The following is a 13434-nucleotide window of genomic DNA, read 5'->3' as shown; positions in this document are numbered from 1 at the left end:
CTCTTCTTTTCCTGCTTCTCTGCTGACGAAAGACACACTGCCGTCTCGTATTTATCCACCGACGCAGGTTGTATTGACACGTATGAAAGTTAGGGCGTGGCCGTAAGTTGTACTCTCATAGTCCAAAGATAAGGAGACCGTTCGCGATAAACGACAAATCCGGTTCGAACTCGGGCCCGCACAAATTTTCATTCTCGTCAGTCCATTATACAGCTGATGGCTGTCCATATCCTCAACTGCAAATACATTTCATGGACGCTATAATAGTCCCTGACTCCTATTACGCTGATGCATCCGGCTCTCGTGTCATGTAGTGGTAGATCCCGCAACACATTTGATCAGTTCACTGTAAATTTCAGCCAGCTTTTTTACTTAAGTAAGTAAGAGAAGACTACTTTTATTTGCCAATATTCCAATCTCTGAGCATTCGTGCCGGCCGCTGTGGCCGTGCGGTTCTAGGCGCTTCAGTCTGGAACCGCATGACCGCTACGGTTGCAGGTTCGAATCCTGCTTCGGGCATGGATGTGTGTGATTTCCTTATGTTAGTTAGGTTTAAGTTGTTCTAAGTTCTAGGGGACTGATGACCACAAGTGTTAAGTCCCATAGTGCTCAGAGCCATTTGAACCATTTTTTTGAGCATTCGTCTCCGAAATATTCATTTAATTTAGTGCAGAATTTTTCTTCTTTCGTGAGGATTTAAAAACGCATATCAAACTTTTTACCTCACGATTTTCCTTCCGGCGATTTTGTTTACCCCTAGAACCAAATCCACAATGTAAATTCTTTGTTTAATTTTGGTATTGATATTTTAAATACTGCCATAAAATTGTAAATGCTAGAAACTGTACTCGAAGTGCTCTTCAGAAATAGCTGTCGTCAAATACAGTACTCCTTTCTTCATAATCAGTGCAGGTATTGTTCCTGGTGGGTTCCAAGAGACAGGAAAAAACTAACCTGACTAAGCAGTTCTCATAATTTAGGATAGCCTGTTTTGATATAATCACACTGGTTGCTGGAACTAAGCCGTAACTCATCGTATTTCCAGTCCTCTACGCTTGCCACAGTGCCAGTTCTAACTCTCTCGAATTTCTAGTAAGACGTAGGTACACAATGAAACGAGCGAGTCGCAACGTGTGTTTGCTCTGGAACTGCGAAATTTCCTGGCCGTAAACAACGAAGCGGAGCTAAATACACTCGGAGCGAGTCGGGACTTGCCATTTCACATATCGCACAGCCGGTGCAGTTCAATTACATGTCCGACACGCGCTCGCAGACGTATCGCTTAGACGTGACTCCAACCAGGGAGCAGGTCTATACGATAGCAGGCCGAGTGGAAAAGTCTTCGCTGACACTGTGCAGAGAGCATGCTTTTATTTTCCTGTTCTTCCGCTCATATCTTTTATCCTGTAAGTGAAACTTTCCAGTTAAAAACAGCAAATAATCAATAAAAAATTGGACTGATATGAGTCCGCGAGGAAAAATTTTATATTAATATTTTGTGATCATGTGGAACGAACAACATTTCAAACGCCAGTCAAATGAAATTGGGATCTGACAGTTTGCTGCGTAATTATATGAAACTGAAATATAATAATAAAACCAAGAAATAAAATATGAAATTAGAGATGAATTAACTCTAGAAAAAAAATTCTTATGAAGTCGCAAATAGTTGTATTTTTTTAGTAGGAATGATCTCTGATTGCACAGGCCTTTTACTGCACTAAACAATTTTTTTTCGTATATCTAACTTTGCGAAACCAAGCACTCCGTCTTCAGGCCACGAGTGCCCTACCGGGGCCATCCGACCGCCGTGTCATCCTCAGTGCAAGATGTGGATAGGAGGGGCGTGGGGTCAGCACACCGCTCTCCCGGTCGTTATGATGGTATTCTTGACCGAATCCGCTACTATTCGGTGTCACGAGGCTGAGTGCACCCCGAAAAATGGCAACAGCGCATGGCGGCCCGAATGGTCACCCATCCAAGTGCCGACCACGCCCGACAGCGCTTAACTTCGCTGATCGCACGGGAACCGATGTATCCACTGTGGCAAGGCCGTTGCCCGCGGAACGAAGAGTCCACCATAAAACTCATAACCGACACTCATTTGATCAAATCTGCAGCTATACAATTAATATAGGATACTTAAACTATATCTGTAAAATTCTTTTCACGATCATACGTGCTCAAATATGTAGGATACTTTTCTTCCATGGGTTAATACCGGGCTATTCGGAAAGTTAGATCAGATCAGATGCAAAATGGAAACCACAGTCAAAATCCCATGAAGCTTTGGGCATTGTCTGTAGTATGCCTGTCGATCGCATCACATCGCTCTTCTCAGTTCTGAGTGCGAAGTCTGCACGTAAAGTGGCCTAGAACAATAGCGTCTCTCGCCAAGTATGGGGGCCAAGTGAGAGATTTCGCTTGATGTCATGCAGCCCATATAACTATCATGCGTTTCCTTCATGGCAGTTCTCGGTCGCTCTCTGCAGGGACAATGAAGATATTCCACAGAGTTTTCAAAGGGAAGTGTTTCATCGCCCACAATACAGTCCGTAACTGACTCCCCCTAAACTTCATTTCTGCCCACGTGAACCGCTGGGTATGAAGACAGATTCTGGCACAGACAACGAGCTGTAGACCAGTGCAGAGAATTGGTAGAAAGAACATGCTGCTGCCTTCTGTGACGAGGGCAGTGAAAAATTGGTACAACGCTACCACAAATGTCTAAGTCGGAGCGGCGTCTAGGCAGAGATGTAGATGGATGGTGTAGCTAACTGTTACAAATAAAACATTTTTGATTTTCACAGTGGTTTCCATTTCGCGACAGATCGGACTTTACTTTCCAAACAGTCCTCGTATCTCCATTGAGTGGTCATCGAAGCGTGTATTTCAGTTGTGTATTACATCTATAAGAATTACTTCTCATACTATCATTCTGAAGGGGGGCACGAATTCGTTACAGAAATGGTTCGCGAAAATTCCTATGTATCGTCATACAGTTTTTTTTATCGTTATGTTTTCGTAAGTATGTCATCATTATCTTCACAAAAGAAAGCGGTTAGCGTACCTGGATCAGAACAAGAAGTGAATTCTTTATGTTACAGGTGCTTGATTTTTCCTTCCGCGAATTAGAGATTTTATTCTTTAATCCTGCTTTTATTTGCGTTTTTATCCTTTCTCAGGTATGGCATTTCCTTTGTCTAGATAATTATGCTCCTTAACTGACTAATCGAAGTGTAATTTAGAATATAAAAGGCAAAAACAGTTCAACTGTCAGTGAACTGCATAAATTGTGTAATGTTAGGAACACATTTTTATCTCCTATGTGCTATTTTTCTTGTTCCTAGTTATGTTTTCTCTCAATAATGATGAAACTTTTCCGATATTGGTCCACAGTGATACTGGGTCTACCTGAGACATCACGGAACTATTTAGCGGGAAACTCTTTTCAGGAAACCGTTCGGTTCTAAGAGACATTCTCATTCTCAAAAGGTTGAGAAACAATTTTTGAGAAACAATTTACCAATATTGACAAACGGGAGCTAAGTGTCTGGACTTCAGAATATGAAGTAGCAGATATGTTAGGTGCTCACTGCAGTGGTTCGCCGTTATGATTCAGAATTGAACAAGAGAAACACAGATTACGTCGTTTTCACAAAATAGAGATCCTCTAGTTTTAAAAACAGAATGTCGTTTGCATGCTTCATAAGGGACATAATTCTGGAGCAAATATTACTCACTCTCCAGAAATGCTCTGGAACAATTTAAGTGTAACAATCGCTTTATAATCATCAACAACTAGGCTGGCTGTTGTAAGACTTCTGCTTCACAGCGAAGATCCATTCCGCCTGATTGCATCTCGTTTTACTTCTCAGGGAGTTACTGAACGGCGTCTGCTTTCACAGCAACGGCTAAGTGGTTCAGATCTCGAGACAAAGAAGTCTGCAAAGAAAAGCGGCAACGCTGAAGGAGCTGTCGAGAGAACAACGGGGCGATTTAAAAGATGAGAAGAAAAGGGAGCAGCTACCAGCAAGCGGGGGTGGGGAGGTGGAAGAATAATATTTACGTGTAAAACAACAGATGACGAGAAGTTGACAGTTTACTCTTATAGATATGCAGGTCGTCGTTAAAGATTAATTAGATAGTTTTCCGTGATACAATAAACCACTTCATTTCCCCATTTTGCATAAGAAATGAAGAAATTACTAACTAGTTTCGCTCCAGTTGACTTCATTTTTGGGTTTGTTACGTTAATTTCTTCTGACTGGGAAACGGGACAGAGTGTACAGGGTATAACTACATTGCAGTAACAAATTTTGAGTGACAACAGGTTCGTCGCATCAAAACAAGAAAAACAAATTTCTAGTAAACGTAGGCTCTACAGCGCACATCTTACTTACATACTGTGAAGCTCATCTCTGTTACTGCAAGCTCTTTGCTCCACATTTTGGGAAGATTTAGTGTGGACAAAAAAATGTTCAGTAAACATCGGCTACAATATGCATACTTTAAGAGCTGTGAGCACTTGCTCATATTCGTTAGTGCGAAAACCTGTTTTCTATTGAATAAGTATTCATAGTTCTTCTACTATGTGTATTAAAGCCCGTGTTTACAACACTTTCTTTTCTTGTGTTGGTAAAAGTAACCTGTCATCAAGGTCTGTAAAGGGTATGTAGTTACACCCTATGTAATCATTACGAACCGTCGTTGTCTGTGAAAGCATCGTTGACCTCACTGCTGTAAGCAGCATCTTACAGAGGGATACTACACTGAGCTGACAGAGGCCATGCGATACCTTCTAATTCATACGTCGTGGTGTGGGAAAACTTAACCAAAACGTAAGGTAAGCGTAGCTCAAAGCCTGCAGGGAGTGAAAGCGTAGACCCAAATGACGTTACAGTTTCAAACACAATTTTATTTTATTAAACATTAATAAACACTTGTTCACTGATGTATATCACAAAACAGAACAAAATTTTTTAAACTCCAGGCCTGAAGGGTCGCTGAACATTCACAACTGTAATGTCAGAATGACAACCTTAAGATTCAACATAAGGAGATAATCACGGTCTGAAGGACCCAACACCTTTGATTATTGACCAATACGTTACTGAAACGAATGACTTTAATCATTCGGCTAGAAGGGCCGATCAAATATAACCACAAATGCTGTTTTGATAATGCTGCAAGAATGCAAAACCAACGGTTAATTTACTTCGTTCAAAGGAGCAGTAAAGCCAAAAGACAAATCCATTTACCAAAGGTTTCTTTTTTTTTTTATGAAACAAGCTAACAAGATAAAATTAATAACCAAAAATGGGTAGTGACGTCGCCACTCGGCCTGAAGGGCCTGAATATCAGCAGTAATAAATATTTGAGAATTGTTGAAGTTAGTGAGTTAGCACTTAAAACCAGCCCGTGCTCCTCACCACTAGGAAAAATTTACAATCAGCTGCGCTAGGACCGCCTGCTTTAGCGATATGGCACAGACCAGCAGAACAACTAGAAACTTCAACGTGGCGATTCGTCAACATAGGGCATGACAGCAACTCTCTATATCACATAAAATAAAAATCACTAAACACTGAAACGCATGGTCCAAAATATAACGCCTATCTAGGCAGGAATTGTTAATGACGCCCACTGGCCTTCGTAAATCTTTGACTCAGTAAATGTGACGGCCAGTACTTAATAATAATACCACTCAACAAATTGTAAAATACAAGATCGTTATTGCACTTGGGTCATAACAAAATTTCAACCACAGATAATATTTTAGGTTCAGTTATTAAGGCACAGAGAGTTAACACTCTTTTCTAGTGACAGTTACACTGGACAATGTAACAGCAGATCATTGAATCGGGCATTCGGGCACGCCTGAGGCTACTAAAATTGCGAAATACCATGGCACACGACATTAGAGCAAAACACACCCAACGACACGTGCAGAAATTGAGTGAGATATCAAGTCAAGAAATTCTCACCGTTAGTCCAGAAGGCAGACAAGCATTCGGCGACAGGTTGCAACCAGCACCAACTCGAGTTATGTCCATCGCCCCTGTTCCGCCATAGCAACGCGGACACGCCGCGTCAACAGTTGCCACGCCGAACTTCCTTATCACACAGCCCGTCCAGAACGACTGCCGCCGTCCCGAGTACACACGCTCGTAGCAATCACGTGCGTTCACAGGAAGTTATACCACCTTTCCCGCAACACTGCGCTGCCACACAACCGGATACTAAACTCCCCGTCTCACTCCGGCAGCAGCCGGCAATGGTGGCCGAGCGGTTCTAGGCGCTTCAGTCTGGAACCGCGCGACCGCTACGGTCGCAGGTTCGAATCCTGCCTCGGCCATGGATGTGTGTCATGTCCTGAGGTTAGTTAGGTTTAAGTAGTTCTAAGTTCTAGGGGACTGATGATCTCAGCAGTTGAGTCCCGTAGTGCTCAGAGCCATTTGAACTCCGCCTGCCGGCCTTGGTGGCCAGGCGGTTCTAGGCGCTTCAGTCTGGAACCGCGCGACCGCTACGGTCGCAGGTTCGAATCCTGCCTCGGGCATGGATGTGTGTGATGTCCGTAGGTTAGTTAGGTTTAAGAAGTTCTAAGTTCTAGGGGACTGATGACTCCAGATGTTAAGTCCCATAGTGGTCTGAGCCATTTGAACCATTTTTGAACTCCGCCAGCAGCACTCAATACTCTCGTCGTCAGCAGGTCTCTCCCCAGAACGCAGCGCCCTCCGAAATTTAAAAGCAAACGAACCAATCGCGGCAGAGCAAAGCCAAGGCTCCGGAAGACGGCACACCACACCTAGGCAAAGATGAAGATGATACGGTTCACTAATATCGAGTCGGACCTTCTTTTGCCCGGCGTAGTGCAGTAACTAAACGCGGCATGGGCTGCCCTGCAGAAATATTGAGCTACGCTCCCTCTACAGCCGTCCATAATTGCGGTAGTGTTCCTGATGCAGGCGCTTGTGCATGGATTGACCGCACGATTATGCTCAATAAATGTTCGATCGGTGGCCAATCATTTGCTCGAACTGTACAGAATTTTCGTCAGACCAATCGCATACGATTGTGGTCCTGTGACATTGCGCATTGGCATCCATAAAAGTTTTGTTGTTGGAAACATGAAGTCAATGAATAGCTGCAAATGGTCTCCAAGTAGCCGAACATAACCATTTCCTCTCAATGAGCGGTTCAGTTGGACCAGAGACTCAGTATATTCCATGTACGAGGGCTGTTTCTTTCTTTTTTTTTCTATTTTCCAACCTCCGATCGTCCATCTAAGCAAGTAAGAGGTAGGGCGGCGCCGGACCTGCGCGTCATACGATTGCGCAGCTCCCCCACCACAACCTCTGCCGTTTTTAGCTGCAGTTTGTCAGTAGAGATGGGGGATCCGCTCCTGAACTGATACATAGAGTTGAATCTTTCAAAGGAGTGAACAATCAGTGATTCAGAAAAAAAGAACGGTAGCTCCAAACGTTTCCCATGGCAGAGAGACAGAGAGAGAGAGAGAGAGAGAGAGAGAGAGAGACGGACGGAGCATATCAGCGGCGCCTCTGCTGGTCACAGCACAGTGCACGCCACACAACACAGCCAGCGCCGGCCTCTGCCCTGCTTCTACCTTGGCTGCCTGCATTGTGCAGTGCCCCATTGGATTTTGTGTTTTACATATGCCGTGCCGTCTCTGTGCGTTGTCTGCCGCGTACAGTGTCTGGCGCAGCTTAACTTCGCATCGCACTCTGTCGGCGATCGTTTCAGTCGCACGTCCTGCCCTCTGGGCAGTTTATGCGAGCAACAGGACAGGGAGCCACCCAGCGGATAACATAGGAACTACTTGCAACAACCTTCTCGCAAGGGAACGGACGATTTGTCTCGGAGCGGGTGAGTGGTGGCTGTTCACCGCTCCCCCCACCCTTGGAACTCGCCCGCTCAACGCACACCCCACCGTTCTCGACTCTAGCCAGAGCATTGAGCAAAGCAACTCAGGTGCCACTCTGGTCTCTGTGGTCTCAGCTCACGCAGCAATACAGCTTGCGGCTCGACCTGCTCGACTCAGCGCCTCTGCATCGGAGTTCGTCCCTACCGGATATTGTTCTTCGTAGTAATACCGCTATGTGTATTACATTATTATGTTATGTATACATCATTTGTTTTTATTTTATTTTTATTTGTTTAAACTGATCAGATTAGGCTCCTGACGACTCCTCTTACTATAGGATTTTTATTATGGACACTCGAATTTACGCTTTAATTACGAACGATCCGATAAACGTATCACAAAATGTGATACACCAATATTTTCCTTGTTTTATTCTGCGTAAGGCTATATGCAGCACTTTAGGCTTACGGTCAAATTTATATTTTTTTCCTTATTCTGGTACGGATTTTGCGATTTTAGGCGTCTTCGGAAGGAAACGTTCACTTTAAAAATATATGGCTTGCGATGTATTTGTACGAGGTTAATGAAATTTTAATACGTTATATCCAAATATATTGTTAATGTAAATCTCAAGTTACAACATTTTCCGATCGCCCAAAAAACCACGATAGTGCAAAATAAATCACTAATCAAAAACTTTCTCATATCGTGGAAATTTCAATAAAGAATACAAAATTCTTACTCATTATCTGTGTTACTTCAAAATAGGATCAAATAAGATCAAAATACAGGTATAGTACTGGAATAAACCAAGTTTAATGGGCAATGTGGCTTCCATTTATTTTCTATTGTGAATGAGTGGTGAGTCATGAAAAAGAGATAGTTCATTTCAGGGAGTGAACAGTTCTGATCCAATCTCTGAAAAGAACAGTTTTGCCCATCTCTATTTGTCAGTTGTAGCCGAGCTACGTCCTTGTAAACATGGCCACTACGCTCGATGCTCCCGCCAAATGTGAGTTACGAAGTTAATCCGTTTTCTGCAAGCAGAAGGATGTAGTGCTGCGGAAATCCATCGCAGAATGAGCAACGTGTATGGTAACAACGTTATGAGTGATGGTAGTGTTCGGGAATGGTGTCGAAAATTTAAAGAAAGACGAACAGACGACCCTGATGAAGGTGGACAAGGTCGCAAGTCTGTCGCCACTGTAGGCCTCGTTGAGCGTGTTGATCAGGCGGTGAGATGCAAACGAAGGTTTACAATTAGCGAACTGTCTGATGAATTTCCAGACATTTCAAGATCTGCTTTGTACACAATTGTGACTCAAGACCTAGGCTATCGGAAACTGTTTGCACGTTGGATCCCAAAATTGCTGAGTACCGACCACAAAACGCACAGGTTGGAGTCAGCATAATCGTTTCTCGCACGTTATGCCAATGACTTACTTGACTTAATTCCTTTGGCCCCTATGGGGGCATAGGGCATCCAGGAGAACTCGCCATCCGTCTCTGTCTTTGGCCATTTGCCTCAATTCTGCCCAGGTCTTGCCAACTCTTTTTGCTTCCCCTTCCACTGTCCTCTTCCATGTGCCCCTTGGTCTTCCTCTCTTCCTTGTTCCCTGGGGATTCCATTCCAGTGCTTTTTTCTCGATGGCTCCATCTGGTTTTCTCAAGGTGTGCCCCAACCAGCCCCACTTTCTCTCTCGTATCTGGTCTTCTATAGGTATCTGGTTTGTTATTCGCCAGAGCTCCTCATTACATATTTTTCTGGCCACATTTTTTATGCCAATGAGGGAAACGTTTTTTTTAAGTCGATTGTTACTAGCTATGAAACGTGGGTCCTCTATGACAATCCTGAAACAAAGGAACAATCAAAGCAGTGGATGCACACACCTTCCCCAAGCAAGCCCAAAAAGTTTGAACATTCACTGACGAAAAGAAAAACAATGGCCACTGTGTTTTGGGACCATAAAGGGGTGTTGCTGGTCGACTTTATGGAGAAAGCTACGACGATAACCAAGGAAGTTTATTGTGAAACTTTGCTTCGTCTCCGCAGAGCCATTCAAAACAAACGCAGAGGAATGCTTTCATCTGGCGTTGTTTTGATCCGTGACAACGCCCGACCAGACAGTGCCAACATGACAAAAGACCTCCTCAAAAAGTTTAAATGGGAAGTTTTTGAACATCCACCATACAGCCCAGACCTAGCACCAAGTTATTATCACCTGTTCCGAGAACTGAAGTCATGGTTAGGTGGGCAGCGCTTCGCTACTAACGAAGAACTTCAGCACGCCGTCAAGACTTACCTGTCCTCAATGGCGGCAACATTTTTCGAGGAAGGCATCGAAAAGCTTGTGTCACGGTATGACAAGTGCCTCAATCGTTTTGGCGATTATGTAGAAAAATAAGTTAAGACTTTACTGTCCTTTTGGTAATAAAATTATTATTTTCTGTACATTTTTCTTTTATTTACAGCCAATTGGAGGTTGAAAAAAAAAACAGCCCTCGTAAATACAGCCCGCATCATTACGGAGTCACCACCAGCTAGCACAGTGCCTTGTTTGTCCTGAGTCCACGGCTCCATGCGGTCTGAGCCTCACTCGAACGCACCATCAGCTCTTACCAACTGAAGTCGGGACTCGTATGACGAGGCCGCGGCTTTCCGGTAGTCTGTGGTCGGAACGGTGCGGTCACGATCCCCGGAGAGGTACTGCAGGCCATATTGTGCTGTTAGCAAAGGCACCCGCGCCAGCTGTCTGTTGTCATAACCCATTAACGCCAAATTTCGCTGCAGTGTCCTAACACATACGTTCGTCGAACGCCCCTTATTGATGTCTGCCCTTATTTCAAGCGGTGTTGCTTTTCTGTTAGCACTGACAACACTACGCAACTGCTGCTGCTCTCTGTGTTTAAATGAAGGCCGTCGGTCACTGCGTTGTGTCCGTGGTGAGAAATAATGCCTGAAATTTTTTACTCTCGGCACACTGTTGACGCTGTGGATCTCGGAGTACTGAATTCCCTAACGATATCCGAAATGCAGTATCCCGTGTGTCTAGCTCCAACGACCATTCGGCGTTCAAAGTCTGTTAATTCCCGTCGTGCGCCCACAATCTCGTCGGAAATTTTTTCACATGACTCATCTGAATACAAATGACATCTCGGACAACGCGCTGTCCTTTTTACATCATGTGCACCCGATACTACCGTCGTCAGTATATGAGTGTGCTTGCTTCCACAACCGGCGGCGCAACATACTCGCCCGCAAGACGCAGCAAGCACTCCGAACGCGACAGAAACACGCTACCCGGCCGCGGTGGTCTAGCGGTTCTGGCGCTGCAGTCCGGAACCGCGGGACTGCTACGTTCGCAGGTTCGAATCCTGCCTCGGGCATGGGTGTGTGTGATGTTCTTAGGTTAGTTAGGTTTAAGAAGTTCTAGGGGACTTATGACCTAAGATGTTGAGTCCCATAGTGCTAAGAGTCATTTTTTGAAACACGCTATCCTCCACCACGTCACATCACTTGGCGTGGTGCGATCCAGAGGTCTCCAGAGTGAGATAAAGCTGCCCACGTAGCGGCATCAAGCGAGTTTCTTATTCAGTTAATATGCTTACAAAATACGCTGCAAGCTTAGACTACGCTTGGTATGTGACACCAAATGGATCTTCCACAGCAATACCTAGGCTTGCAGCGCTTCATGTGTTCATCCGTGATGTACCTGCAGATAGACAAAAGGTTGTGTGGTGCTCCGAGCCTGCACGAAATCTGTAACTATACTTCAGTTACCATATGAGGGACAAAGAAATGAAAACCGAGCGCCCGCCACAACGGGGCCATGGAGAGCGGTTGCATTCAAAAGTAATCACCACACGTGTTAAGACATTTATTCCACTGGGCGACGGGATAATCAATTCCTGTTTCGGCCGCTGACGGATCAACAACCGCACCCACTCGTACAGAGCCCCCGTACTGCTCTGAGCTCATTCCGCGTGATTTTTTCGCCTTTAGCGACCTGAAGGCAGACGAGCGTGGGCGTCGGTGTCAGTCCGACGAGGGGTACGCTTGTTGATCCGTCAGCAGCCAACCACGTTCTACGAAACAGGAATTGATCATCTCGTACCCCAATGGGATAAATGCCTTAACGCTTGTGATGATTACTTTTGAATGGAACCATTCCACGGTCCTGCTGTGGCGGGTGTTCGGTTTTCATTTGACTGTCTCTTATAACCTTCTGATTGACGTTTCTGCGAGTCGAGTGGTAGGGGAAACCCACCAGCCTGTATTAATTCTTCTGGAGCGCCAGGGTCTCGCAGCGTTGCTTGTTCTCCAGTTCGACGTGGGGCCTTGTCAAGCGTGACTGGCAACACTGCCATCTGCAAAGGCAGTCCGCAGTCTCAGAGATACTTTAATCTAAGAGTGGTGTTCTTGTCCAAATAAATGGAACGGTAGCACCGATCCAACACAAATAATTGATCCCAACATTATCTGTTTCAAGATAACAGCTCTCTGAATACAGGCTGTCCCAGGTGGAATGTGCGGCGCGGCACTTTACTTTTTACCACCCTGCCAGTGTCCAACAATGTTCATCAGTCTAGCTAAAACCTGTATTAGAAAATAATAGACCACTATTGTCTATTGCAGGTCGCAACATACATAGAATTGTCCGGTAAACGGGATGTGGCTAGCTACTGAAATAAAAGTTTTAACTTGGCAATGTAAATTTTCAGGTGTATTTTTATGATAAAGATCACAGTTAATACTGCCAAGTCGGTACTAAGTGGCAACACAATGTAAAATTCGCACACACACCACAATCACACACGTAGCCAGTTACACCGTTACCGAAGTTAATAGAGCTCACCGGATCGTTTAGTTATGAAAATGCTAGCTCAAATGTTGTGCACTCTGCTCTACACGTAATACGTGTTCCAGTCTTAGATCGCACAACACGCCACTCGGTTTTAACTAACACTCAAAAGCAATAATTTTGATATTCCGTCCGAAGTCCCACACGATTTCCACTATACCGTTCACTTAAATACACTTTGTACTACATCGCGAACTCGTAATTAGCATTTTTCCGCGATTTTACAGTACTTTCGTCGGAGCTGCTTTCAATCAGATGTTACTAGTTCCAACCCTCCGCTCTAAACCCCCTAGATCACACAAAAGGCTTTGTACCCAGCATAGATTGGCTGATATCACAAACAGCAAATCAGGTTGCAGTATTATCCTGCGCTAACCCGCGCATTACTTCAGTGACCAATCATAGTAAAAGATTTCTTTCTATGGCAATTGCTAAATAAATAAATTTAGAAAAGTATGGAATATAAAATTACTCCTTTTGAATTTACTGATTAATTTATGTTCTACTCGAGATTTATTAGTACCATAAACTGACTGCACATTTAATTATAGTAAATCCCCTGTATAGTTTAACTGGTACTTCGTGAATAAACAAAACAATTTTCATTTACTTCTGTTTTTCTTCACTCGTACAACACTTACACTGCTAATTACTACACATATAAAACAATTATAATTATACAAATAC

This window comes from Schistocerca cancellata, chromosome 6 (assembly GCF_023864275.1).
Source record: "Schistocerca cancellata isolate TAMUIC-IGC-003103 chromosome 6, iqSchCanc2.1, whole genome shotgun sequence".
NCBI classification, from domain to species: domain Eukaryota; kingdom Metazoa; phylum Arthropoda; class Insecta; order Orthoptera; family Acrididae; genus Schistocerca; species Schistocerca cancellata.
The sequence above is the reverse complement of the archived record's forward strand: the minus strand, read 5'-3'. Positions refer to the sequence as shown.